Source organism: Calonectris borealis, chromosome 28 (assembly GCF_964195595.1).
Source record: "Calonectris borealis chromosome 28, bCalBor7.hap1.2, whole genome shotgun sequence".
Taxonomy (NCBI): Eukaryota; Metazoa; Chordata; class Aves; order Procellariiformes; family Procellariidae; genus Calonectris; species Calonectris borealis.
The window spans coordinates 2627372-2654788 of NC_134339.1; the positions used below are offsets into that span (position 1 = coordinate 2627372).

The following is a 27417-nucleotide window of genomic DNA, read 5'->3' on the forward strand; positions in this document are numbered from 1 at the left end:
TGCTGGTGGTGGCCAGTTTCAGTGCAAGCTGGCAGTGGGCTCAAGCTTGTGGGGCTATGGAGGTGTTACGAGGTGACCAGGAATGGAACGAGTACCCTAATGAGTGCAATGCTCCAGCATGAGCTAAACCTCTTACAAACCTCCAGAGAATCCACACAGGTATAGGACATTTTGAATACCCAACTCTGGGAGAAGCTTTTCAGAGTTTACACCTTACTGGACACCGGAGGATGCAATCAGGAGGTGTACGGTCTGCAGAAATCCGTCTTGTTCAGACTGGCTGCTCACAGGATGGCTCCTTTTAAATGCCTGCAGGGTTCTCTTTTAAAAATCTGCCTTCTGTTTTCCCCCTTACAGGTCAGGCAGAGGTTATAGGTTTTCACTTATGAGGATAAGAAATGTACATTTTTATTTTAAACACTCAGTTGCAAAATCCCAGGAACTGGAGCTTGAAAATACCACGAAGCTCTGTGTGACTCTCAGACTCAGCAGGACCAGTGATGCTGCAGCTCGTGGTGGTTTAATGGGGCTGGTGTATCCCTGGGAATCCCCAGGGAGGAGACCGCAGGGCCTGGATACTTCCTTTTCAAGTTCGTGATAAAATCGCACATAATAAGGATGGTTGAGGCTGGAAGGCACCTCTGGAGATTGTCTAATCCAACCCCCTGCTCAAAGCAGGAGCAGCCAGAGGGGGTTGCTCAGGGCTGTGTCCAGTCAGGTTTTGATTATCTCCAAGGATGGAGACTCCACAACCATTCTGCACAACCTGCTCCAGCGTTTGACCACCCTTAGGTAAAAAAAAAATTAAAATTTCTCTTCTGTTTAAAGGGAATTTCCTGGATTTCAACTTATGGCCCTTGCCTCTTGTCCATTTACTGGGCACCACTGAGAAGAGTCTGGCTCCAATCACTTTAAGCTAGCCTGGCTGAAATTAAGATGAAACATTTGTTTGTAGGGAAAATAAAAGTTATTTTGGTTCCTTTGAAATTATTTACAACTTGAACCAAAGTTTGAAGTGAAAAAAAAAAAAGTATTTTGGGGATGAAAAACTGCAGGCTTTGTTTAAGATATGCTTGAAATTAAATGCTTTAACTTTTTATTACACTGTGACATTCTTCATTTGAAATTTGCCTGCCTTTAATTAAAAAAGTGGGGGACCGCAAGTGCCTTCAAACATGCATTTGAAAACAGAGAAACATTTTATTTTGGGGAGAACAAAATGTTTTCATTGTCTCCACTTAAGGAAAAAAAAATGTTTTGCTGTGACAAATAGGAAGGTTTCATTGTGGGTTGACCTAAAGAGAAAAAATTTTCCTCTTCCTAATTTTTTAATTTGATCTTTAAAGGATAGACCAGCTATTTGCACAGGAATTCAAGAAGAGGAGCTGAGGAAGGAGGGACAATGTTGAGATCTGGTAGGTCTTTGAAATGTGGGATCGGATCGGACTCAATCCTGTTGAATGACCTCGTTGTTGTAGATCTGAATTCTCCTTTGCTTGGGCGAGTGTAGGGCAGCTCAATCTCGACACGGGCATGGCTGTGCTCTGCGCTTGATGCTATCGAGCTCAGCTCTGTCTTGGCAGAGCTGGAGACCGCAGAATAAACATGTGGAAACCCCTACACCCTCTCCTTGCAGCATCTTCCCGTTCTTCTTGGGAGGTTTATCTTCTCCACTTGAGGCTTTTATAGGACTGCGGCTGCAGTTCCCAGTCCGGGGGCGGCAGCGCTGAAAGTTGTTACCAGCGAAAGCCTGTTTGGGCACGGGTGTGAAATAAGTCGGTGCGCTGTGATGCACCTCCCGCTGCCCTGAGGATCTCTGCCCACCCCTGTAGCATCAGGCCCTTTGCCTCAGGGCTTTTCAGGTGTGGGGGGACCAGGTACTGCTAAGGATTTGGTTCAAAGGGACCAGGATCTGGTTCTGTGGTGGACCAGAGCGTGTTGGGTGCAGGCTCTCCAGCAGCAGGAGCCTCTGCCTCTCCTCTTAACTGCTGCCTCCTGCACTCTGGCTTTTGCAGGACATTGGTGCTGCTACGTGCTCTTGCAAAGCCCAGATCTGCATGAAATCCAGAGGCATGAGTGAGCGTGAATCCCAGGAGGTTCTGAGAGCATAAGGAGAGCGGTGTGGAGAAGGAAGAATCCATTTAGGTGGGCACCAACTGCATTGATAAAGTTATGCATCTCCTAAGGGATAAGGGAGGTAAGTGCCCAAATGTTTCTGGAAACCAAAGACATCATGATTCCCAGCTGAGACCACGCTGGCAGCACCTTTCCTCCTCTCCTATGAAGCTGACGTCTTGACCGACATTGCTGGGGGCAAGCCGGGGATGTGGGGGGACTTGGCACCCCTGGGTCCCACCAGCCTCTGACCAAGGCAGAGGGGACATGCAGGGGGAGAGCTGGGAGGCCAATTCCTCCCTGGCCACAGGTTCCCCATCCAAAGGCAGCACCCTATGGCGGAGCACGGCCCGGGCTGCGTGGGATGGGGGTAACGCACGTCTGCTCGGAGGAGGCTGCCAGGTTATGGGGCCCTGAGGACTTGGCTGGAAGGAGCCCCTGCGTGGGCAGAGGCGGCTGTCAGGAATGCATGGCCCAAACCCAACATCGCAGCCGTTCGCTGACGGGCCCCATCACTTTGTGTGACTATTGAACCTCTCCAGAGAGGCTCAGGAAGGCAAATCCAGCAGAGCCAGGGCTGCTCGGATAGGTGGAGAGAGTTGCACCAGATATTTGTGGTGTAGCATAAAAAGAGGCCTGAGGGAGAAGCTGGCCTTTTCCTACTCAAATCCTGGTATATTTAAGGCACTTAAATGAGAAAATGGTGTTTTTATTTCTCAGGAGATGGTTTGCATGGCTAAACCATGAAGGCAAGCACCCCGTGGTTGCTCACTGATCTGGTGGGCAGTCCTGCAGAGAGCCAGGCTGGGAGGATGGCGCGTGGTCCTTGCACAGGAGCCGAGAGCCTCGCTGTTGGACCAGCCACCCCTTCCGGAGAGGCACCTGCGGTTCCTGCCCCATGCAGGCTCCCTGTGTGAAGAAGCATAGCCCAAAGCACGCCGGGCTGTTTCCTGCAGCGGGGCAGAATTAGGGCTGCAGCTCTTTGCAAGCCTGCATGCGGCAAGGGAAACAGCATGCATGCCTGGACGTCGGTGCCTGAGCGATCCACGATGTCCTTGGGGACGGAGACGCTCATTAGTCCTGTATAAACACCTGTCACGTTGGACTGGGCTTTGTGAGACAAGTTCATTTGTGATGGGGATGGAGCCTGGGAAATGGAGACCTTACTGACAGGTCAGGTTAAACTCCCTGTCAGGCTGAGGGCTTGTGGCTACCTCCCAATAAGCTCTTCAGGCAGCAGCCCCTGGCCCAGCCTTCCCTTCCCAGGCTCCGCATCGGGGTAAAGCCTCAGCGCCTGCAGCGCCGTACGACAGCTCTGCACTTGCCGCGATGGCCCCAATGGTGTGTGGAGCAGAGCCATGGCCACCTCCTGTAGGAACCATTCTCCAACCTCCTGCACAAACCATTCTCCAACCTCCTGCACCAGGGAAATACATTTTGGGGTAGAAAAGAGATGCTAGAGAAAGAAGGCAGCGGGGGGGATTATTTCATCCCCCACTTTAGTTTTGAAGCCTTAGATCAGGCCCATGGACAAAACCATCTGGGAGAGATTATGGCCCTGACCTGGGGGCTGGTGTTTATGCCAAACGAAATGGCTCATGATAAGAGGGCATCTTGTGGCTTGACCTGCTCCGCAGGGCTTGTTTACATCTCATAAACAGGAAAATTTCACCCACACCCTCCTCCCTGGTGATCAGCAGCAAACCCTCCCTCCCCTGATTGCCTGTTTGACTTCCCTGGGTAGAAAAACACTCAGGAAGGCGTAAACAGTGCTGTCCAGCGACCTGCCTTTTTTTTTTTTTTTTTTTTCCCTGAACTGGGGCTGGCCCTGGCTCGGGGAGCAGATTGTTTAGTGTCGAGGTAGCTGTGGTGAAAAGCATCCTGGTCCTTGGCTGCATTCACACCTGCTTGGCCGGGTGGGACTTTCTTTGTTCAAGTGCAGCAGGATGCAGATTTTGGAAGTTCCTTCTTGTTTTTTTAGCTTCTCTAAGATGAGTCCGGCTCTTGTGGTCTTTGTTCATTTCCCAGCTCCTGGCTGGAGATGGAGGCAGCATCTGATGGCCTGGGCAGCTGCTCAAAGGTTGCGTGATCTGAAGAACAGAGGAAGTGATACTGTCTGACCTCACCGACAGGCAGGGGAGTCCTCCAGAGCTGAGGGAACAATGTCAACAGACAGCGCTGGATCTTGCCTCGTGACCTTGTTGTCAAAGGAGCCTGTGGATGCTAAAAGTTTATATGGGTTTAAGAGGAGACTGGGCAATTGCATGTAGGAGAAATTGCTGAGGCGTTACTAAGTACATCTGGCTCAAGAGTTCCTCTGAGTTGGAAACAGCTGGAGACTGGAGAGGACTTGGAGTAATATCATATACACTTGTCTTGTTCTTACATTTCTCTGGGCATCCTCTTACGGTCACTGTTAAAGAGAAGCTATGAGGCCAACTGAGCCCTTGGCCTGACCCGGTGGGGCGGTCTGTGGGAGGACCTTGTCCCTTGACTCTTGTTTACGGGGTCATTTTCTGCTGCTTTGGCATCAGCTGCCTTTCCATGGAGCTGATGTTGGACTTTGCTGCTGGCTGAGCTCTGAACCAGTGAGGCTGTTTCTTAAACCTGCTCTATAGATGAACGGGAAGCCCAAGCTATTTCCCCCTCAGCAGTGAATGAGAAGTGAAGAAAGGCCTGATCCTGCTCAGGTGCAGGGCGGAAAAAGGGAGATGGATGGCTGAGACTGACCCTTCCTCCATCCCACCCACTTCCTCTTCTCAACTCAGCTCCTTGTTCTCATTAATTTCTCTCCAAATCTTCCCTTGCGCTCATTCAAACTCTGACCTTCCCTCTCCCTACAGTGCCCTTGCTCTTCTGCTTCTCTCCTTCCTTTGGTCTCCTGCATCCTCCTCCCAGCCTCATTCTGCCCCATTCTCATCCTCTCCTTGGCTGGCTGAAACAGCTCCCAACCTGCCAGCAAGCCTACAAAAATCAGTCTCTAAAGTTTGCCAGATCCTATCAAGGAGGGGAAATTGAAGCAAACAAGCAAATGGGCCATGAAAACCAACATCACTCAAGAATGCAGCTTTCTGTAGCTGGCGATGGGCTAATATCTACAGTGACAGATCCAGGAAGGTTTTTCTCCTCTGCTTTAAAATGTAAGGTTGGTTTTTTTGTTCCGCATTAAGTCCCACAATCAGAATTGCTTAGTGGCAGAGGGGTGTCATGGGTCAATGGCAGAGTAAACAGAGCTTCTCTCATGGCTTTTGGGGAGGACGGAAGATGAGTCAAATGGATTGATTGGTGGGATTCATGCAGAGGTTTATAATCTGCTTAGAAATATCCCCCCCCTTCACGCCCACCCCAAAGAAGCTGCAAATGATGGATTTGCAGGGTGAGCTCCATGGCACATTGTCTGCCAAGGGAGGCTTTGCACCTGCCTGGCTCTTGGATCTGTCTCCGCTTCAAAGCAGGTGAGCTCTCCATCACCAGATGTTTCACAATGAAAAGGGCCAGCAGAACGGGGCAGAGGTTGTCTTTCTTTTCATCTTGATGTAGTTCATCAACGCCAACCACGTCCCCGCCTGGGGGTTGTATGGGTTAGCATTAAGGTAAACTCCACAGCGCCTCGTCGTGGGTGTCTCGCTGGGAGGTTTAGCTGGACATAAAAGCACAGACTGTTCTACTGTGAAGGAGGTATCTTCTGTTCAGTTACAGTTTGTGGGTCCTACCTTGGGACCTCGGCTCTGCTCTAGCTCTGCATTAAGCCAGGGCTTGTCCTGGCACCCAATGCCACAGCCATTGAGGAGCTGCCTTCTAATTTCAGGTTGCATTTGATTGTGGGCTAATTCCTTCCCCCGTGTGGGGAAGAAGGAACATTGTGCCAATGTTTGTCCTTAGCTTCGTTGACTTTTGTCCCTTCCTGGAAAGGAACTGATGGGAGTGAAGACATTCGTGTAGGAGGTCCCAGGGAATTCACCCTGGCTGGAGTCACAGGGGCCTTTTCCTGACCCTCCCAGAACAGTAGTTTTGGAGAAGTCACTGATGCTGTGTATTTTCTGGAGGCTTGAGCTTGGGACAATGTGGCTTGATTGCCTACCATAGGAGAGGGACCAGCCAGTGCATTGGAGAGGAGCTGGAATGGGAGAGGCTGTGGGTCTGTCCTAGGTCTGTGCTTGATCGCTTCTGAAGGGCTTGGATTTTTGATCTTGATGGGGAGTGTTGATGGTGTGAACTACTTGAAACCACCTGGTGCAAAGCGAATGCTTTCCCTTAAAGACATGCTTAACTCCTATTGATTTTAGACAGAGCCCATACAGAAGGTAGTTTGCTCTTGTGTTTTATTATCTAGTAATAAACATTTATTATTGCCGCTATGCACAAGTGAGTGCATCAGCGCAGCAAGCCTTTAAGTGGTGACAGGAGCATGATAAATTTTGCTACCAGTTCATGCCCTGATCAGTGGAGGACATTTCTTGCGTTGGGATTCCCAGGCTGTTGACAGCTGACATCTAGGTACAGGCTGCCCCAGTGAAACACCCCGTGACCTTGACATTGATGTGTGAAGGGTTAATAAGGGCTTTGCTCTGCCTCTGTGTTCACATCTGCTGATTAATTCCAGCCAGGTGTCTATGGTTCAGGTCTTAAAACAACAATTGCTGAAGTGTCTGGGAACACTTAGTTAGGCTTCACTCTGCAATTCCAAGTATGGATAAATATTTGCACCTCTGTGGCTGTAAGACACCTTTGAGATATGAAGGCAATTACTGTAGGAGTTCTTTACAAGACAAAAAGACTGATTTCCTGGGGAGCAGTGGTGGTTCAGAGGCGGGCAGGACTTGTGGACTCTTTTTGCAGCTCTTTCTGGGTGGTCTTGGGGAAGATCACGAGGCAACTGGTTTTGGGTGCTGGAGGGGTTGTCGTCCTACAGCACCTCTCAGGGAATTCAAACATGCTCCCAGTGATTTTTTGGCTTTACGGTTTCTGGGCCATGGTTGCCCCTAGTGATACATTTTACATGGGAGAATGAGGAGGAGAAATGCAGAATCCAGAAGCACATGCAAAGCCTCTTCCTTGAGATACCCTGAGGAAAGGTCCTGTATGGCTCAGCGACCCTGGAAAATATGTTTAATTTTGGTGAGTTCCTATTTCCATGTAGGTGTAGTCTAACAGCTGTAGTGTTCTGCCTCTTTCCATTAAAGAAACCAATGGTTTTCAGCTATATCTTCGGGGGATACAGCCCTGCGACTCTGAATTTCTGGCTCTCATCAGCGTGTGATGTGTGCAAGGATGACAGAAAAAATAGTGTCTGCTTTCTGACAAGGGCAATTCGGCTTATCTGTGCCTCCCTGCATGCCTGGGGACTCCAAGTAAGTTTACCTGCTCTTCTAAATGTGTTTATGATGGCCCTGCTGATGCATCTCTGACCTTTTTTTTTTTTTTTGTCTTTTTTCTGGGATTGGGTCTGAAAATTTTTTGGAGACTTACGGACCTAAGCCGCATCTCCTCTGGCCAGTGATGCACATAACCCTCCTCAGCTGGAGTGTGGCAAACTAAAACTCGACCCAGACGTTGTCATTGACTCCATTCAGAGACGTAGATGGGCTACAGGATCCTTATTATTTGGCCAGATAAACGGCCTCTCAAGAGAAGAGCTCTTCCCTGCAGCGTGTGATGAAGTTGCTTTATACTGCTGGGGACTCTGTGGTGTATTAAAACTATTGTAATAACTTCGCAGGCATTTCCACATTCAAGTGATCATAATAATGCTCATAAAGTACCTCCAGCGTGAAGTATTTATGAATTATTCGACTTAAGGGGGGGGGGGCGGGGCAGGGCAAGACAAGACCTGGGCTGAATTAATAGCTCTGGAAGAACCATAGATTTAGAGGAATCATATTGCTGAGGGTTATTTTGTGTGTGCAATAAGAGGAACGTTTATGGCTTTGGTGCGTAAATTTGGTTTGAATGTTTTTGAAGCAAAGGCCTTCGAAATAACTTATAACTTTTCTCCTTTCATTTTAATATTACCTTGAAGAGAAACGCCAGACACTTTGGTGCTATGCACGAAGGCCAGCGAGGAACAAGGTGGGAGCACAATTAACTTGGCATCTTGTCCTTGACCGTGGCCTGAAGCAGGTGAGGAAGGTGAGCAGGAGGATGCTCCTGGAGCCCTAAGGGAGATGCTCAGCCCTGGGCTGGCTTCCTCTGAGCCCACACAGGGGTTTGGTGGTCACATGTCTCCCATTCACTGCTGTGGCAATAAATATACGTGATCCCAAATCCCTTGTTAGTAATCATCTTGTCTGGAGGCGTTTGGATGCTGTTCACACACTGCAATAAGGCAGACGGCTGTGAGATTTGTCTTCCCTCATTTCCGAACCTGAGGGTGATGCTTTTACAGGGAGATGAATGGGAAGGAACCCAGGGAGCAGGCATCCCAGCCACACAGCAGGGTTAATGCCAGGCTTGTGTTTACCCTGGATCGGAAAGAAGGCAGATTCTGCCCTTTAGTAAACTGGGGAGAAAGCATTTGCCACATCCCTAGGAGGTGTTTGCAAGTGATGAGGAAGCATTTACACCTACAATCACCTCCTGCCTGAGGAAGAGGAGTGGGAGAGTGGAACCGGTTTAGGATGTGGCTCTCCGGGATGCCACGGGCAGTCCTTGGTGCAGGATGGCAGAGACAACCTGCCCCAGTGCATCCTGCCCACTGCTGCACCTTCCCTGAGTCCCTGGAGCCAGGGGGGACCGTGGAGCTGCCAGGAAAGACGTCTGATTCAAGCAGCAGGAATGCAGACACCATTGCTCCCTGGTTGTTGGTGGTTTTTTTTTTTTTGCTCCTTTGCATCATGATCAGGTAGAGCGACCTGAAGCAAAGCCCCAGCTCGTAAATCCTCACCGCTGCCAGGACCCGGAGGGTTTTCTTCCCTCTGTCAAACTGAGTAATCAAATCCCCTCAAACACGTTTTTAATTGGGTAACTGAAGGCTGTAATGTTCCCTCTGAGACATCTGTGGTGTGCTTGCACAGGCAGCAGGGAGACGCTGGCTCCCATTCCCCGGTGTGAGTGACGCCAAGCAGCAGCCGGGGCTTCTCCAGCCTGGAAGCACTTAGGGCCCCGGGTGGCTGCTGGAGCCGTGGCACCCACATGGGAGCAATTTGGGGAGATGCCTGCGAAGCACTGCGGTTCTGGCTGTGCTCCTCAGGGCTGGAGCCGGCGAGGTTGGTGACTGCGTGGCAGCTGTGGAGTGGTGGGGATGCTGCCCCCCTCCCTGCTAAAGCATCACAGGTGGGGAGCGAGTAATGACCGAATGGTTGTGAGATTGCGCTAGAAATCATGGGATTTCCAGTGAGGCTGCTAGAATAAACTACCTGGGTGTGGAAGCACCTTCATCTCTTTGCTTTGAACTTTTGAGTTGCCCAGGCTACAGATTCAGCGGGAAAGGCACACAATGTAGATATTCCCCTGCCCTTGCCCCGTCCTGGCTCCCCTCGCCCAGCCACCCCTTTCCCTGCTCTGCTCTCTGCTCCCCACAGCAGCTTCTCAGCTAGGGCAGAGTCAGAGTCGCACCGGGACCTTCCCTCAAGAGACGGTGGAAGAGACATGTCATGTGCGGAGAGAGGGGGGAGATGCTCTTGTCTTGGTCTCCAGTAGGTGGATATTGCTGGGAGTCCTGCAGCACTTGGTTTCTATCATTAATTGTACTAACTCTAGCCACTCCTGACATCCACAGAAATGTCTAATCTTGTTTTGGAGCTACCTACATTCTTGGCCTCTCTATGTCCTCCTTCCCCTGGGAATTTTCCCCTTCAGACAACTGGGCTGTGCTAGAAGTGCATGTTACTGTCAAAAACCTACAGAGGTTCTGCCGGGTAGAAGATGTTGTAATGGGAGCCCGTGGCACTGGTGCAGGGCGGATGCTGGGGCTTTTTGGGTCTCGGTGCTGGATGCGATTCTGCCTTCCCCAGGGTGCTGCCCCTGTTCCTCAGCCAGTGGCTGAGCCCAGCGACGGTGCGTGCCTGTCTTTCTGTAGATACTGACCCTCCAGGTAGGGATAAAATGATGCTGGATTTGCAGGTAGAGGTTACGTTGCTGACTTAGGTCATTAGGCAAATCAGGGGAAATGGAGAAACTGGTTAAAAAGGTGGATGTGTTTTGGATGGAAAGGCTGTTTCCCCCTTCATGGGCTGGTTTGCTACGATGTTGGAAAAATGGCATCGAGACCTGAGGATGTCCCTGTCCCTGGGTCTCCCTGGCTCCCTGCCGAGAGCCAGAGGGTGCTGCAAAGAGGTGCCAACAGCAGCCCTTCTCTGCAAACCTGACATCTCCAGCAGTCCGTGTCTGTAAGGGAAAAGAAAGCAACCTTAACCTTAACAAAATTAATAGACTGGGAGAAAAGATCCTTGTTCATTCCCATTTCACTAGTAGAAAATATTTAAGTGCTGAAAAAACCCCCATGCTATGGCTGCTTTGTGTGCAGGACCTGCAGGTTCCCATGCAAGCCTGTGAGGTTTTCTCGCTGTAACACTGACTCCTGATGGATTTCCCTGCTGGGACGCAGAAAAATCTTAAATGAAACACTGGCAGAGCTGATTACAAAGGTTCCTGGGAGGCTGGTACATGGATGTTGGTTTGGAATTGTTTACCACGGCAAGGCATTTTTCCATGGGCAATGTGTGTTTCCAAAGTCTTTCTGTGCATCCAGGATGCAAAGGAGAGGGAACCGAAGGGCAGTTGATAGCTAGAGGGTCATTTTCTGATGGACGCTGGCTGGAATCAGATCTGTAATGGGCTCTTGGCTGATTTCGGAGTGGCGTTGAACCCAATGCTCTCTGCTCAGCCCCTCATCCAGGCGAGCCCCTGCCTGGGTGGAAAGTTCACTTCTCAGACCCGTAAATTTAAACAGCTCAGGAGGCAGCTGGGGTCTAATCCAAAACAGTAGGACGGCATGAAATATCTTCCTGGAGGGCTTTCCTGCTGTGCTGGATGCAGATCTGAGGCATTTTGCACAAGGCAGGCTGCCGGCAGTGGACGGGGCGCCAGGATCCCACGTCTCGGGGGTTCGGGGGGTTGTCTGTAGGGCCCTGCTCAGATGGTGAGTGGTTCCCTTCTGCCACTGCCATGCAGCACACCGAGCACCAGAAGGGCGAACGGCTCCCTGCATCCCTGGGAGCCTCCTTTGCTGCTCACCGGCACCACGAGCCTGGAAAAGGATGTGCTGCCTGGATGAGACTTTGGGAGTGGACGTTACAAGATGATTGGGAAAATGTCGTTTGCTCCCCATGTCATTATGTCCCTTTGGTACGCTTGCCTCTGGGTCTCTGAGCAGGCACTGATCCCATGCTATGGTGGGGCCAGCCTGAGAAAGGGGGGACGTTAACGCAAAACCCATCAGCTGCACCGACAGCACAGCAATACTTGTCTCTATCCCCTACAGGCTGGATTAACGGGTCTTTCCTTTTTATCCCTGTAGGAAAGAGTAATTCCCTCTGCATTTGTTTTAGAGCAGCGTCCTGGTTCAGACTCTCTCCCTGCGACGGCCCTGCGTGGGAGCACTGGAGTTCCCTGGAAACACCGTGATGGGCAGGAGCCATGAAATGGCAGATGTTGCTGTGCATTGATGGCACACGCGGACGTTGTTCCCTGGGGGCTGCCAAGAGCCGCTTGAGCAGAGAAGGGCAGGTTAAACAAGCCAAAACACTACGTCAGGCCCTGGAGTATTTGGTGTGCCCCAGCACGTGGGGCTGGTTCCTGCTCCCCTTTGGACTCATTGCTGCCAGGGGGTCCTGAGCAGCCAAGATTTCCAGCCCTGACTGTGAATTTTGAGTGCTTTGAGGGGTGAGGCAGGGTTTGCATTTCAGGGGAGCAGGACCTGCGTGGGGATGGGGCTCCTGGGCACATCTCTGGGGTAGGTGGGTATCGACAGAAACTGTCTCTCTTTCGGTACCATAGCTATGCATTCTCTTAACTAACACGTTTATCCATTGATTTGGCCTCCCAGAGACCTTTTCACTTAAGGTTTTAAAGGACCTTGTGGTAATGTGTGGCCAATGGTAGAGATAGATGGGTTCTGGTGGAATGAACCTGTTCTCCAAGCCCTTAGCTGAGCCATGACCTTGAGAACAGCCTACGAGGGCCTCCTGGCATGCAAGACTCGAGCCAGAGTGTCCCCATGAGGGCCAGGGTAGGTGATGGGAATGGGAATCAAGTTAGGTTAGCAACCAGATCATTTAAAATCCTTGTTGGGATCTGGTGCCATGAAACTGATTAAACCTTGCGCTGAATATGTGAAGTTGGAATAAAGCAAAGCCGGACCCCCCCTGGCTGTGATGCTGCCTGGCTTCATTAATGAGAGGAACCAAAATTAACACCAGGCAACTTGATTTTTTGTTGCTGCTGTTGGATAAAGTTTAGCTTGGAGGACTTCTTAACTTTAAAACAGACGTCTTTAGGTCTGGGCTAAATTATGCTTCCACAGGCTGTCATTATATCATAAAAGGAGCAGGTAATTTTAACATTTTTGAACAATTGCCCAGATTAAGTTTGCTAAAGAAGAAACCTCTGTGAGTGTTCATGGACGCGTAGAGGAAACCAGGAATGCTTTGATTTATGAGTGGGGCCGGGGATGCCCGGGAATGAGCAGGTCCTTGGACAGCCTACACACGAGAGCAGGAGGCTTAAAAAACCTGCTGAAATGCTTTGTGGTCTGAGGATTTCGCTGCTGTACCGATTCATCTCCGATTATCAAACAGCGCACAAATTCCTTCCTGATGACATGCGAGTGAGTGTGTTACCGGAGACGCCAACTGATGAATTCAGGGCGAGAGGGATATGGCAGAGGGTCCTTTGGTTTTGGGGGAGGACTTGAGAGCCTTTGGTTGCTGATGTGACTCATGGAGGTTTCTGCATCCTGCAGAGCTCATGATGCTATTTTATGCTCACTGGAGACGTGGCCATGGAACCAGAAGGCATTTTTAAGAAGTAAAACAGTATCCTTGTCCATGGGCTGGTGATGCATTTTGCAAAATAGCCATGTCCCCCAAAGAGGAAGAGAAAAACCCCAAACGACAGCCCTGTGAGCAGCACGTTGTGAAGACAGAGATGTGTGTAACTAGTCACTCTTTGACATTTTCAAGGGGGGGGGGGAAGTAGAAAAGGAGAAACATCGTGTGCTGTCTTCTGCTCCAAGTTACCCACATTTTTATACCCCAGTAAAACTTGACTCCTCGAGGGCCTGAGTCTGCATAGCCCACACCCAGCAGTGGTGGGTGCCAGCAGGGAGAAGCATCTTGGCCCCATTTTGGGAGTGCAAATGGCAGCAGAGGCTGTGCAGAATCAGGCCTGGGATGGTGTTGGGACCTCACTCTGCCGCCGCTGACGTCAGGCGGGAGCGCCCGGGGAGCTGGCTGGAGCAGAGTTAGAAACACCCTTTGCTGGTGTGAATTAGGTTAGAGCGTGGTCCCGGGAGGAAGGGGGAATTCATTAAAATGCCACCACATGTGGAGTGAGGTTCTAACTGATTTTGAGCGAGTGCAGCTGACAATCTGAAAATATATTTTCCCCTCTAAAGAGTTTTTATTCTTTCAGCTCTGCCTCGCTGCCGCCTTCAAACACCACAGATGTACGTACGGGCATTGGCGTGAGCTTTTCCTGGTAGCAATACAGAGCAGACCGAGGCACTCTCAATTATAGTAAGCTATTTAAAGAAAGATGCTCCTTTGCCATCGCTCAGGTCTTTGCGCCTGTTCATGCTCAGTGGGAAGTAAGTGGCATTTTCCAGCTTTTGCAGCAACAGTTTCTTTTCTTTGTAGTTTCATGCTGCTCAGCTGTTGGTTTATTCAGGAATAACCCAAGCAAAAAGCACCCCAGCTCTCAGCAGGCAACTTAAATTCAACTCCTGGAGCTGCAGGAACCCTTTTTGGAGATGCTTCTCAGATGCAGATGCACAGGCAAGCCCTCGTGGTTTAACACCACATTGCTAAGTTTAACACCGTGCACGTCCTTGGCCTGTTTGGGTGATTGGGTTTAGTGTAACCCCGCTCTGAGCTCAGGAAAGCCACAGCCGATACCCTTGCTCAGCTGACATGAAGGAGCCCATCGTGCCCTGATGATGTTCTTGGGTGGCTGAGCACCCACCTGACATGGAATTGCTCTTTGTTTGCTTTAATCCCTGCAAAGCCAGGTGCCACAACTGCATCAAAACTCCTTTAAATCTGGGTGCCACTGTCACTCCCTCCTCACCCAGGCATTTCTTTGAGCTCGGGTACCACCGCACAGCCCTTTCCGAAGGGAGAGCCCAGCTTGGAGTGGGAGGCCCTTCCCGTAGTGTCCTGGAGAGTTGTGTCCTAAACTGGCTCCGCTCTCCCACCCCTTCTGCCTTCCCTGCCAGGTAGAGGGGATCCTCCTTCCCAGGACAAAAAACCACACCATGCTTTAGTGGTGGCTGTTGGGTTTCATTTATTTAAGGGGTTGTAAAATACTTCCACTAAAATCCACTTGGAGCAGGGGGAACCAAAACAACCCAAACCAACCCATTACAGTGCCCCCCTCCCACAGCTGCCTCATCCTCCCCGGAGCTGGGGAAGAACTTCCCCGCGGGATGGGCTCCTCTCGCTGTGATTTAGGACCCGTCTCCCCAGGAAGCTCTCGCTGAGCCAAGCAAGAGCACAGATCCTACGCTCTCATTGTTATTCTGCAAAACAGCTGCTTATTTCTGCTTAATCCCTTTCCAAACAGATAGGCTTAAATCAGAAAAGTTTGGTTTTATGCCAGTCCATGCAAGAAGCTGTCCTGAATCATATCTCCGGGCAGACGGACTCTTGTGGGGCTTGTAAAATACTGAGCACCTTCTTGGCAGTCACAGTGAATAAGAGTGAGTAAAAACATTGGCCTGGCCTCCTGGGGAAGGGGGGCTCCTGGCCCAGCTCGTTCCCAGCAGTGCTGCGACAACGTCGTGGAAAAGGGCCTTGCAGCTGAATTGGGGGGAAAAACAAATCCGCAATAATTAGATTGATGAAGTAAGGGAAAAATGCCTCTGTGAAGAGGATGGCCCCAAAGGGTGTTTCTGTGCACTTGGAAATCACATGCATCTGTTTCCGCTGCCGGTCGAGGTGCGGTGGTCCAGTGCCCAGATCCAGCCTGGGCTCTCCTCTTGCAAGGCCGGTGTACCCTGGCTGCCGGGATAGCTCATTTCTCCAGAAATCACAGAGAGGCCCAGAGAGATAAACATCCCTGTGGCCAATGCTGTCTGCCTAAGGGGGGGCCTGTTGTGCTCGGACGTCCGGAGGTTGACCTGGGGTGAGTCCTCAGCTGCAGGGACCACGGTGGAGCATCATGGGGGACACTGGAGACCTCCCTGGCTTGGAGTTAAACCTTTGCTGCTGCCTCGGCCATGTGAATGCAGGGGCAAACCTGGCCTGACCCAGCTTGTGGATGGGTGATGGTTCAAAACAACCACCTGGGTATTGCCTCATCCCTGGAGAGAGCACCCATTTGTGGCAATTTGGACCCTGGGTGCAGGTACAGTTGAAACTCTAACTAAAGAGCCTGGCAGCAAGGTGACACTTTAATTAAATCTCTCTCTCTCTCTCTTTTTTTAACAGGTTGAGAACGTCATGGATTTCCCCCCTGGAAAACAAATGCACAGCAAAATCAAAACTGTGGGTCACCCTGTTGAAGCCGGGTCATCAGAAGCTGAACACGAGCTGCAGGAGAGCAGCCGAGATGAGACGGGGAAGCTTCGGTGCGGAGATGGAGCCACAGGGCAGCGTGGCCTGTGGGAGCTGATGGAGGAGGAAAACATCCTGAACATGTCAGTGCTGGTTTGGGTGGCTGCCAGGGCAGGGCTGGGAGAAGGGGAGGGCTGGTGAGCCGCAGGTATCACAGGAAGGATTTCAGCTGTCAGGTCTGGGGAAGCACATACGTACAGGCGCAACGAGCACATGTGTGCGCACCAGCGTGGGCAGGCTGTCTCCAACCATGTATGCACACGCGTGTGCCTTGAACACAGCTGCCAATGCACACCCGCAAAGCAACCCCTGCGGGCACAAACCGCCCTGCTCATCCCTGCCTGCTCCCAGTTGCGTTTTCTTCCCCTTCCCTTTCCATGGCCGCACCTCGCAGATGTGACCATGTCTTTCGACTGGGCTGGGAGCAGCCCTGGTCCAGTCCCAGTCCTGCTAAGCCTTTGGTCCAGCCACTGGAGGGTCCTGGAGGGGAAAATTTGGAGGAAGTGGGACCAGAACGTCTTTCTGGCGGTGAGAGATGAGCGTTGGCTGGAGGAAGGGGACCACGGGTAGATCTTTTCTTACTTCTAGCTCCAGCAGTATCCGAGCATCGCTGGTGCTGTGCTGCCATGGGAGGGCAGAGGGCTGGGATTTGCCCACTGAGGCTCTGGCACGAGAATCATCCAGCCTAGGTATTGGCATTGCCCTTCAGGACTCCCTCTCCTAAGCCGCAGTCCTGACTCCTCCCCAGCCCCATGCCATGGCCCCATGGGCATGTGGGAAGTGCTGGGACATCTGCAGGAATCCTCACAGTCTTCCTCCAACCGGTGCTGGGTTCTCAAGCTCGTGGAAAGGAGATGACAGCAGGAGCTGGGGCCAAATGCTGGGTGTGCACAGCCCTCTGCCCTGGCTGGAAGCTCCTGCCATTTGCCCTCAACCCAACCGTGATTTCTTTTTATTCTGTACAAAATCAACTCCCAAATGAGCCCATAAAGCAGCGGCAGCCGCTTTGGAGAATGCCAAAAGCATCCGAAACATCAGTAGGATGGGTGCATGGAGCTAGAGGAATTCCTCCTGCAAACCCTTGATGGCATAGGAAGGGAGGCGCGGCGGGTGGCTAGCAGGGCTGCAGAGCATTGGGGCACCTCACCCCATGCCACCTTCCCTGGGGAGGGCGATAAACTGTGATGCTGGCAAACAGCTCGGTGGTCCAGCTCGGGAAGTACGGGAGGACGCTCGCATCAGCTGCAGAGCAGGGGGGCTCCTGCCAAAGTCTCCCCAGGGCTAACGCAGGGCTGCCTTTGCCTGGCAAATGTTTGACGCCACGCAGGGGAGATGCTGGTGCATCCAGGACATTTCCATAACTCAGACCCAACACAGGCACCAAAAATAAGATAAGATAAAAATAATTCCAAATAAAGCTTGCCTCTTAAAAGCAATAAATAACCTTGAGCAGATGCTGGCTTGCTCTTAATCCAATTATCTATCAACAGGCCTACGCAGCACTGGGAGGGAAAACACACCGATCCCATCTTGCTGGGAAAAGGCGCTTCGGCTTCTTCCAGTTTTTGGACTCCCATCCTGCCCCAAATCCAGCAGAGCTCTCCAGAAACATGGCGTCCCTGGGAGGCACAGCAGCACAGGTGAGCTGCCTGCCCAAAGGCAGGCTCTCCAGCCTGAGGGCACTGCTTGTCGCCTGCCTTCTGTATCGTTCAAAGCACTCGGGGATGAAGTTTTGCTCTAAGATACTAGATCTTGAATCCCTCTTCTCCAAGGCTGCCACAGTGGTGCCTTCTTGAGTTCTATGACGCGGGTTCTTGGGGAAAAGCCTCCTGCAGCCCAGCATGCTCATTTTACAGCCACCTTCCCTGCCCAGAGGATGGCAGGGCTTTGCACCCCAGTGGGGATGTGACTCATGGGATGCCACAGCCTTTGGGGTACCCCAAGGCAAAGCCAGCTGGACCCTCTGTGCCCGAGGAGGAGAAACCTCTGGGAAGGTGGTTGAGCAGAGTGGGCTTTGCTTTCCTTGCAACTGCTCCTGCCTGCTTGGCCACCCACCCGTGCGGACCCCGCTGTGAGAGGCTGGGATGGGCTCAAGCGGCAGCCTCCCCAGCAATGAGTGGCCACTCTTGGGTATCAGCAGCCCTGGCTGGTGGCGAGAAAGCTGATGGAAGGCGAGCCATGTCCGCTCGCTGTGACAGCAGTAAAAGTATTTCTGGAGGAGCGCCCTCACCAGAGTAAATTATTGGCAACCACGCGCTAATTCTCTTTTCATAAACAAAGTGAAGGAGATAAAAGCAGCAGCCTCAGCTGCCTCCGCCTTCTCCCTCCAGCACAGCGCCTCGCGCCCTTGCACACCCAGTCCCGCATCTGGAGCTCATTGGGGGCAGCTGCTGGGAGGACGCGGATGGGAACCAGCTGAGCCTCCTTCCACACTGCCGCCAGGTTCGAGCATGGTCCTTGGGAGGGAGTGTGCAAACGGGGCCCCGCTTGGGCTGGGAAGCTTGGTTCAGATCGATGGTGGGAGATGAAGCATCAAAAAGCAGGGTGGTTTGGTCAACCTGTAATCAGATAAGTGAGGTGGCCGCCAGATTTCCTCTTGTTCATTCATCCTTCTCAAACAACAGTGGCCGAATTCTAGGAAAATGTGTTGCTTGTTAGATCTTCTGTGTGTCCTGAATTTTGTCCTATCCCTGGCACAAACCTGAGATGAGCACCATGAGCAGGGTGTTTCCCTCAGGCTCTGCAAAGCGGTGGTCATCTTGGGAGCAGGTACCTTGGAGCACCCTGGCAGCAGCTTCCAAAAATCTTCGGCTTTGGGAAGTTGTTATTGGAAAGGCCGATTTGAACCCTTTTTTGCAGCCAAGTGTCACTGCAGATGGATTTCTCAATGCAGAAAGACTTTAGCGGGGTGGGGAGAAAAAAAAGCTATGTGGCCACAATGGAAACGTTTGCATTTTCCATTTGCAGGAGGAACATTTTCCATTTTGGGGTTGGAAGTGACTTCTGTTTAGAAACTTGAAGACAGCATAGTACAATGCAAAAATAAACAGCAAAACAGCCCAATTTGCTGCAACCCAAAATGAAGCATTTTGAAATAAATGAAACAGAGGCCCATGGCTGGCCCCAGATGAGATCTCAGGAAGTGGGATAGACACCTTGGCTGATCCTTGACTCTACCAAGGCCTTCCCAGGGCATGTCCCAGTGGATCCTGCCTCTGGTTTTGGGCAAGATTTTAGAGGCTGAGCCCATGGTGTTCACCTGGAGTTGCCACGGACTTGTCAACCCTGTAGAGAAATGGTGTTTTAATCAAGGCTGCATATAGCAGATGGCAGCTGGGAGCTGTCCCGGCGTGGGAGTGTGCCTGCCCAGCCCCAGCTCCCCGAATTGCTCCTGTTCCTTTGCTTTGTGCTTTCCTGACAAACCCTTGCCGGGGTGCTGGTTTTCATTAGCTGGGGGAGGGCGGTTTGCTGCCTCGTTGGCTCTTCCATGTCCACCCCATCCTTAGGGGAAGGTTTGAGGAAATAACTTAAGTCAAGCGTTCTCGGGGAACTCCAAAATGGTCCCTTTTGCAAGAGTCAAATTATAGAGCGGTGTGTCCTGCGTTGTTCTTTACAATCTGAGACCTGTGCACCTTTATTTGTTTATCTAGATTTCCTCTGAAACCAGAGATGTGTTGCTAGCATGGTCTTCATTATAATTTTGTTAGTTACATTTCCAGCTACTTGTCTATTACATTTTCCCCTTCTAGACCCTCCCTTTGCCTTTTCTTGGAAAAAAATAGATGCTGTGCATACGGGGGGTCACTGCCCAAATCTGCTTTCTTCTGGCAACCAAAGTGTGCAGCTGGAGACCTGGAATCAGCTGCAAGTGGGCCGTCTCTGGGGTGCAGCTCAGCCTTTCCAAAGGATGCTTTGCGAGGGTGTGGCCAGTGTCTGGTAAGACCCAATCTTCCTCTTGTCTATTTTGGGTCGTTATCTCACGCGTGGGGAGCTGCGACTTGTCTTTGCAGCCCCCGAAACACCAGGGTCCTGCCCGCGCAGTGGCTATAGCCACTGGGAGCTGCACGTGGTGCAGCGGAGGAGATGGCAAGTTGCTGCTGGAGGTAACCTCTGTCTCACCCACTCCTCAGACCAACTGTGCATCCACCCAACAGCCTGCATTAGATACCTGGACCCGCATTCGAACCTCAACGTCATCAAACCCGAAGGGAATGACTGCATTTTTGTCTCCTCCTCTCATACTACATGATTTTCAGCCCTTGGCCATTTTTAAAATTTTTTGGGGTTTTTTTGTGGAGACCCATGGCAGACAACTGACAAATCACCCTTAATCCACCTGAACTGCTAAATCTCTTGGTAATCCCTCCCCAGCACTGCTCTGAGGCTGCTCCCCTACAACAGACCTTCTTGGTACCATTAATCAGTGTCTTTGGCTCCTGGGTGCCTCATGGTACGTGTCTATGCAGGGAAACCCTCTCATTTATAAAACTTGGGGACCTCCCACGGTTTCCCATTCCCTGTGACCCCGGCGAGGGGGTCAGTGCACAGAATAAACTGGTTGAGAGGGAAGGTCCTAATATTTATATGGAAAGCCATTAGCAGGCAATATCTTATCTACCTTCTCTTTTGAAGTGGAGGCTTGGGGCGATGGCAGGGCTATGGGTAGCATTGGAACTGCCTCTGAAATGCCCCAACATGCTCTGTTTTGCCATCCACACTCGTGGCTGGGTTATAGCACGTTCTTAATGTTGTGGGATGAGAGCAGTGGGTGCAGAAGGATTTCAGAGAGGGAAAAAAAGAGCTTAGATCCTCACCTGCTGAATTCTAAAGCCAGACAATAGCTCCTAAATCTACCTTGATACCTCCTGGGGTGGTGTGTTTTAGCCAGCTGGTCCTTGTGTGGATGATGTCCTTCCAGGCGCAGCTGGAGGATGGAGTGGTCTTTCCTGGTCTTAAAAAGTATAAACCTATGAAATAGCCGTTGTCTTGTGAACTCCCCTGAGTCTTCACCAGATGTTGAGCATAGCTTTGAAGACAGAGGTGGTCAAGTCTTGTTTTCTCCAGTGGAAACCGTCTTGGAGAGCCTCTGTGTTGGATGTAAAAAAAGGCAGGGAAGAAGGGAAGATGAAAGTGAAGATACAGCAGCAGTGAGATTCCTGCAGGACTTTTCACATGAGAGGAGAGGTGGTGACTCCCTGGGAAGACAGGCACACAGGTCACAGGGGACCAGCAGGTATGTGGATGCTGGGTAGGCAAAATTTCGAACCGCAGCCCTGTCACAGCCTGCATTTCTTTAGGAAATGTGGCAAAAAGCAAACCAGAACCAAACTAAACAATGAGGCAGTAGGATTCCAAACTCACTGATGGTTTATTCATAACATCTCCAGCAAAAAGAACCCTCTGCTCCCGGGCTGCTGTGCAGCTGTGGATATAACTTCATAGTACCCTTTTTTCAAGTCCATATCCTTATAGGATGCTGGGAGTCGAGGTTGGGCTGGGAATGGGAACAGAAGCATAGATGTAATGAATCTCATAGGAAGTAGTGAAGCTGTTGGCAGTTGGCTGACCTCCAGTCAGCAGATTCCTGGTAGCATTCAGCTTATAGATTCTGGGCACTTTGTAGATGCTGGGCATAGACTGGGGAGAACAGTGGGGCTGAAGCAGCTGTTGGGACTCCATGAGCCCTAACAAATCTCACAGTGATTGTCGCTTAGTTCAAAAGTCATCAGGGATATCCAGGCACAGAGTGGAAAAGTCTTCAAGGGAGGGCGGAAAACTGACCTCACCACCTAGTTCTGCAAAGCTGAGAAAAGCAAATTCCCAGAGCCAAGAGTAGGGTTGCTCCCTCTTTCCTCTCCTGTCTCCAAGCCCAACATGGGATGGGTTCGTGTGAGATGGAAGAAATGTTTCTAAACCAGAAAGCTGCCTGTTGGCAGCATTCAGATAGCATGTGTGCTAGGAATGATCACTTTTAAAAACCAGGCCCTCCCTCACCACCAGGGATGTTTCTATGTTCCTGCGTAGCTTTTGTTCTACTTAAGTATCCGGGTCTGTCTATTCAGATTATTTGTACCAAGATGGATTTCAGAGGTGTTACTATCTGCTGTTGCTGAAATCCTACCCTGACACCATCACATGCTGATTACTAAATGCTGAGAAATGTAGGATCTTGGCTCTTGACCTGGGAAAGACGCTTAATGATTTCAAGGAATGGGCAGGATGGGGGCAGCTCGGAGGGAGCAGCACACCATGTGTTGGGCTGCTACTGAATCAGGGAAGGGAGCATAAATTGTCATAGGGAACACAGTTTTTTGCTGAATGCACTTGGGCATGTTGGAGACACATAGCATCTCTGATTCCAAAAGCTGATTGGGGAAAAAAAATAACTTGATTCCTCCCCAGAAGAACGCCGGAGCCTTTCAATGCTGTGTGTGAACATGGCCTGGGCAAGCGGGGCCATTAGTGCTGTCATCCCTCTGGTGTGGTTCAGCTCTTGATGCAGCACAAGCAATTGTTATTTTTCTTTTTCTCTAGAAGGAAATAGCACGTTCTTGGGAATACAAACAGTTCACTACCTTCCTGCACCACTCCCCGCCACTCTCCTGGAGGCTGGAGCCTGTGGGGAGCAGCAGTGGGGCTGCGGGGCCTGGGCTCCCCCAAGGAGTCGGACCCATGCCAAAGGGTGGTGTTGCTCTCCAGGAGGAGCTGTGGTCCTGGCGAATGCACAGGACTGGTGATATAATATACGTAGAGCAAAATCATGGGGCAGTCTGGGGAGAGGCAGTGGTAACGAGGTTTGGCCCACCCAGGGAGGCAGATGGCTAAGGGGGTGCAGGGTTTGGGGGATGCTGGTGTTCAGGGCTGGCTACCAACCTCACACTCCCATCCCAGTCTCCCTGCTGACATTAAAGGGCTCTGGATCAGGCACTGCTAAATTTGTTCTTGGTGGCTGCATCTTTCTGCTCTGCTGTTGCTGGGCTGGGCCATGAGGTGGGTCTAGCCCAGAAGATCAGAAACCCATTGCTGGATGCCAACCAGGACACGTGGTTATACGGTGAGGCACAAACAACATGCTCAGCATCTTAGGACCTGTTGTACATTTGGGGTTGGGCCCCTCCCATCTCCCTGATCCTCCTCCCTTATGTTGGAAACCCACATGGGAAATTTGGCAGGGTGAGAGTGCCTAGTGACACTTCTTTTATGTCTATGCAGGCAAAAAGGCTGGGGTGTTGGAGGGGAACATCAACAAGATGGACAAGATCTACCCATCCTACCCACTGAAGCTCAGCTGCACGTTTAGGACTACTACTGGATCCATGCTGGTATTTGCCTATTAATGATCATCTCCCAAAACATGTCTGTTCCTGGAAAGCCTCAACAAAATATTCTGCAAGAGATGAGCAGGGAGCAGTTGGAGACGGCACCTGTGAGTGCCCCGGGCAAAGCTCCCTGGTGAGTCTTCACAAAGGAATTCTGCATTCCTCCCACTGCTTTGCCCTGCTCTTACTCTTTGCAGCCTGCCCAAAGCAACTGGAGCAGGGAAACGTAGTGTTGTTCCCTTGTAGACTCTGCAGAAGCTTTTCAAAGGAATTGGAGGTACATAGAGACATTTTTCCAGTTAATTTTAATGCAAGTATTAAATGCCTTGATACTAGCAGAGATATATTGCTGATGGGGCTGTAAGACACGTGCCCTGTCTGCTTGCAGTCTGTTTTTCTTGGGACAAGGTGTCTGATCAGTTAAATGCTTCCAAGAACTCACCCCTCAGCTGTAGCCCTGAGCTACATATGCAATGGGAAAATAAATGGAGCCAGGGCACAGGTCTAAACACCGTCCCAATATAATCTGTACTGCAAACACATTGGCACAATTTTAGCCCATGCTAAACGGCGCCCTTCAAACAGCACTTAGACATGGTCCAAGGATAGCCCAGGGCAGAGACCATTCCCAGCAAAAAGCCTGGATGCGGCTGCAGTTGGCTGAGAAGCAGCGGGGATGGGAGTCAAGCTGGGTCACTTGGCCTTGGGGACAAGGCCCATTTATTTAGTAATGTAGACAAATCCAGTGTGTTTGCAAATCCGTCATTGTGGATTATCCATTGTGGACTGCCTGCGTTTGGTGACCTCTTTGAAGTCTCAGCTGTTCACCCACTAGCATCCCTGGGTGAGTGACGTTTGCCCCGTTGGGAGTTCAGCCCTTGTGTTTTCCTATGCTCACCTGGGCGAGAGCTCAACATCTGAAGCTCCGCCATCACTTGCTGGGTCAGCAAGGGCAGTAACCAGGAAGCTTCTCCAAAACACAACATTATTTGTCTTCAGATTTAGGGATTACTGAGACTATTCATCACATAACAATAAGTCTTCATGTCAACTGCGTTTGGTCCTGCCAAGTCTATTACCTGAATGGCCTCTTTGTTCTATTCATGCTACAATCTCACATCACCTTCTGGACTAAGTGATCTGTCACCTCACGTCACGTGTGCCACTTCCAACAATTCTCAATCCACAGCTTTGTGACTGTTTTCCATGGCTTCCCCACACTTGCTCATTTGTTTGCCCTGCTGAGCTTAAGTTCCTTATGTTCCTGGTTTGCAGGGGTACAAAAGTCTTGAATTTTCCACCTGCCTGAAGCCTCCTATCTGGTGCTAAAGGATCCTTCAACTCAGGGCTTCCCGTGATGCTGGGAAATTCAGATCTTCTTTCTCCTCTACAGCCTTGAGTAAAATTGCATCTGGGGACATCTGGGCGTGCAGGGTCTTCATTTGTGCTGCTGGCTGCAGAGCTCATGGACCCTCGGCAAGAAAGACGGCTAACGCCTGAACTTCACGACTGCATCTACCCTTGTAGGACAAGTCTGTTCTCCTGAGGCTAACCAGTGTGGCTGAGCCATGTTCATGTTAGAGAAATCCTTTTGCCATGAAGGAGTGGCCACATGCAAACTACCTGTAGGGAATGGTCGCTTGCCCTGCTAACTCCCAAATTGCACCTGAGTCACATTTGGCATAGCGCTAGCTGGATCATGCCAGAGCTGGGCCATGGACCATTCCAAATTTCAGCCTCTAGGTGAATTAAATCTAGAGCCTGTGCCCTCGTATTGTTTCAGTTGCTAGTATAGGTGTAGCCTGTGCCATGGGAAAAGGGCAAGAAGTCACAGTTGAGATCTCAAGTGTGGAATTTCTAGGCAGAGCAGTTGAAAGGCTGGTACCTTCTCAGGCCATGAGACTTCAGGCTGCCTGGATCACCCTGGGGTGAGCAAACCATGAGTTATGTACCCCATCCCTCATGCCATGGTATATTTTTTTGCTCTCACCTGTGCTGGAGTGCTCCCAAGTCTGCAGGAGGCACCTGAATACACTTCAGATCACCTCCAACTCTGTCCCAGGAAACACACACCTGCTGGTAGAAGGCCTGGAAATGTAAAATCTTCCACCTCGTATTGTCCATTTATAATCCCCTTGCCCACCCAAAACACCCCAAACTTGCATTAAAACTCTTCCTATGAATTAATTCCAGACCAACAATTCATATTTACAGCTGAATATACTTACGCCTGATAATAACACATAATGGCTTTTTTATATCCCAGCCAAGTGCAGCCACGCTCGATGTAAGATCAATTCACTCTGGCCATAGCAAACAAACAACCTCTCCTTGTCCACAGACCATGATGTACAATGCCTCTTCACCTGGGCTGGAGATGCGCCAAAGCACGGTCTGGGGTGCTGGACACAAAAGCGATCCCACAGACAGTCTTGCTCAAGCGCTCATCTACTCTGAAGCTGCTGAAGTCACCAGTCCCAAGGTGCGCTTTAAGATCCTGGAAAGGTAACAAGGAGAGGTGACCTGGTGTGGGGACGGCGGCAGCTGTGCCATGAAGCCCATTAGCTGGCAGGGGACTTGCAGACCTGATGCCTACACCTCCAATCCATGCCAGCTTTGCCTGTCCTTCCCAAACAGAGCTCTCCTCCTGCGACACAAGGTGAAGAAGAAAGCATATCACAAGCAAATCCTGTGGATTGAGACTGGCAAAGGAAGCAGACTAGTGCATGTGCAGAGGTGCTTTCAATGGTGAGGTATGCTTTAACCGCAAACAATGTCTGGGCTGCTTTATTTGACCGTTCCTTAATTTGTCAAAGAGGAATCTGTCCTGGCTTTATTACAGCTTTTATTATTGGGTGACGTGTTTCTGGTGGTAGCGACAGGCAGGCGCAGCTCAAGACGTAGAGGAACACCTGGAACACGCTGCTGATCCCTCCCCGCATCTACGCTCTCCTTTCTTCTCTTCTCCTATTTGTGTCATCCACTTCAGTGCTCACCTTCACGGTGCACTTTGTCACCAGGACCTAGCCTGGAGGTGAGTTGCAACAGTCCTTTCTTTTTTCAGTACCTATTGGAGGAGGAACCTGACTCGGTCTGTGAGAGAGAGGCACCGGGTACAGGAGGGAGGGGGCCTGTGGACATCGTTTTCTCCTCTGATTGCAGGGAGGCATTGCTTCCCTCTGTATCTTCATATCGTGTCTGTCAGTAATATAGGTACCGCTGATATACAAGATGAGAGGTAACAGCTGCCACGTCCACCAGCTTCTGCTGGAAATCATGTCTTACAGCTACCTGTAAGACCGTGGTGGAGTGCAGGTTGGTGCTATATGGGTTTCCTTGTCCTTAGGTCAATGTTGCAAATAAGAGGCAGAGACCAAGCATGCAATCAAGACTGTCCTGGTGAACAGTCCTGATGACTGCAAAAGCAGCAAGACCCCGGCTTTGGGGCACAGACAGCAGCCCCGTGCTCTTAGAGACCACAGCAAGTGGATCAGGAAAAGCAACGGGGTGTTGCAGACCTGAAAGACCATGGCTATTATCCGGTACAGAGGAGAAGCCAGCAGGATGCTGGTGATAAAAGCACTGGTGGTGGTGCTACGGCAGAGACTGTTGGAAGTCAGGGGGTGGTGGCCATGCAGGTGCTAGCTGTGCTGAGAAGGCTGTGGCTAGTGTTCACAGGACACTGAAGCAAAACACACAGTTAAACAAGGCCATTAATTAGTACAGATAAGCTGTTTTGAAACGTTCAATAAGGTCATCAACTGAAAGACAAGGAAACACGTAGAGCACCAGCCTGCACACCAGAATGGTTTACGGGTAGCTGTCAGATGTCCCACAGTCACAGGGAAAGGGAGCTTCCCAATCCACCATCTCTGTGTGATGCTGACCTCAAAATCCAGTTTGTGGTTCACGGGCCCATCGGCCCGTTCTTCTGGTTCATGTCAGCTTTTGGAGGATCCCCTTCAGGTCTTTTCTTCATTGTGCCCACACACATCTTCTTCTGAAGTTGGCATTTTGTCCTGGTTTCCCACGTTCACAGGCAGCGTTGCTTGTGTTTTGCAGCCCCGTGCAAAGCCCAAAGTCTGCCCCAGTGCTCCTGTCATCCTGCTGGGCTGGGCTCGGATGCGGGGGCTCATCTTTGCACGTGACAGGATTTGTGCTGGGGGCTCCTTGGTGGCTTCCTTGGAGGGGTCTGTAGCCCTTGGGCATGTTCCGACTCCTCTATGCCCCCCACCCTTTTGCCCTTGTGAAGTTTCTGCCCACCCCAGACA

General features: G+C 50.9%; 1 long non-coding RNA gene across 1 annotated transcript; it reads left to right on the plus strand.

Moving 5' to 3' along the window:
* The first annotated feature begins 381 nt into the window (after positions 1 to 381).
* On the plus strand, positions 382 to 2191 carry LOC142093988 (uncharacterized). Its single transcript, XR_012677582.1, has 3 exons — positions 382 to 792; positions 1347 to 1415; positions 2016 to 2191. It is a non-coding gene; the product is annotated as an uncharacterized LOC142093988 (long non-coding RNA).
* Positions 2192 to 27417: the final 25226 nt, after the last annotated feature.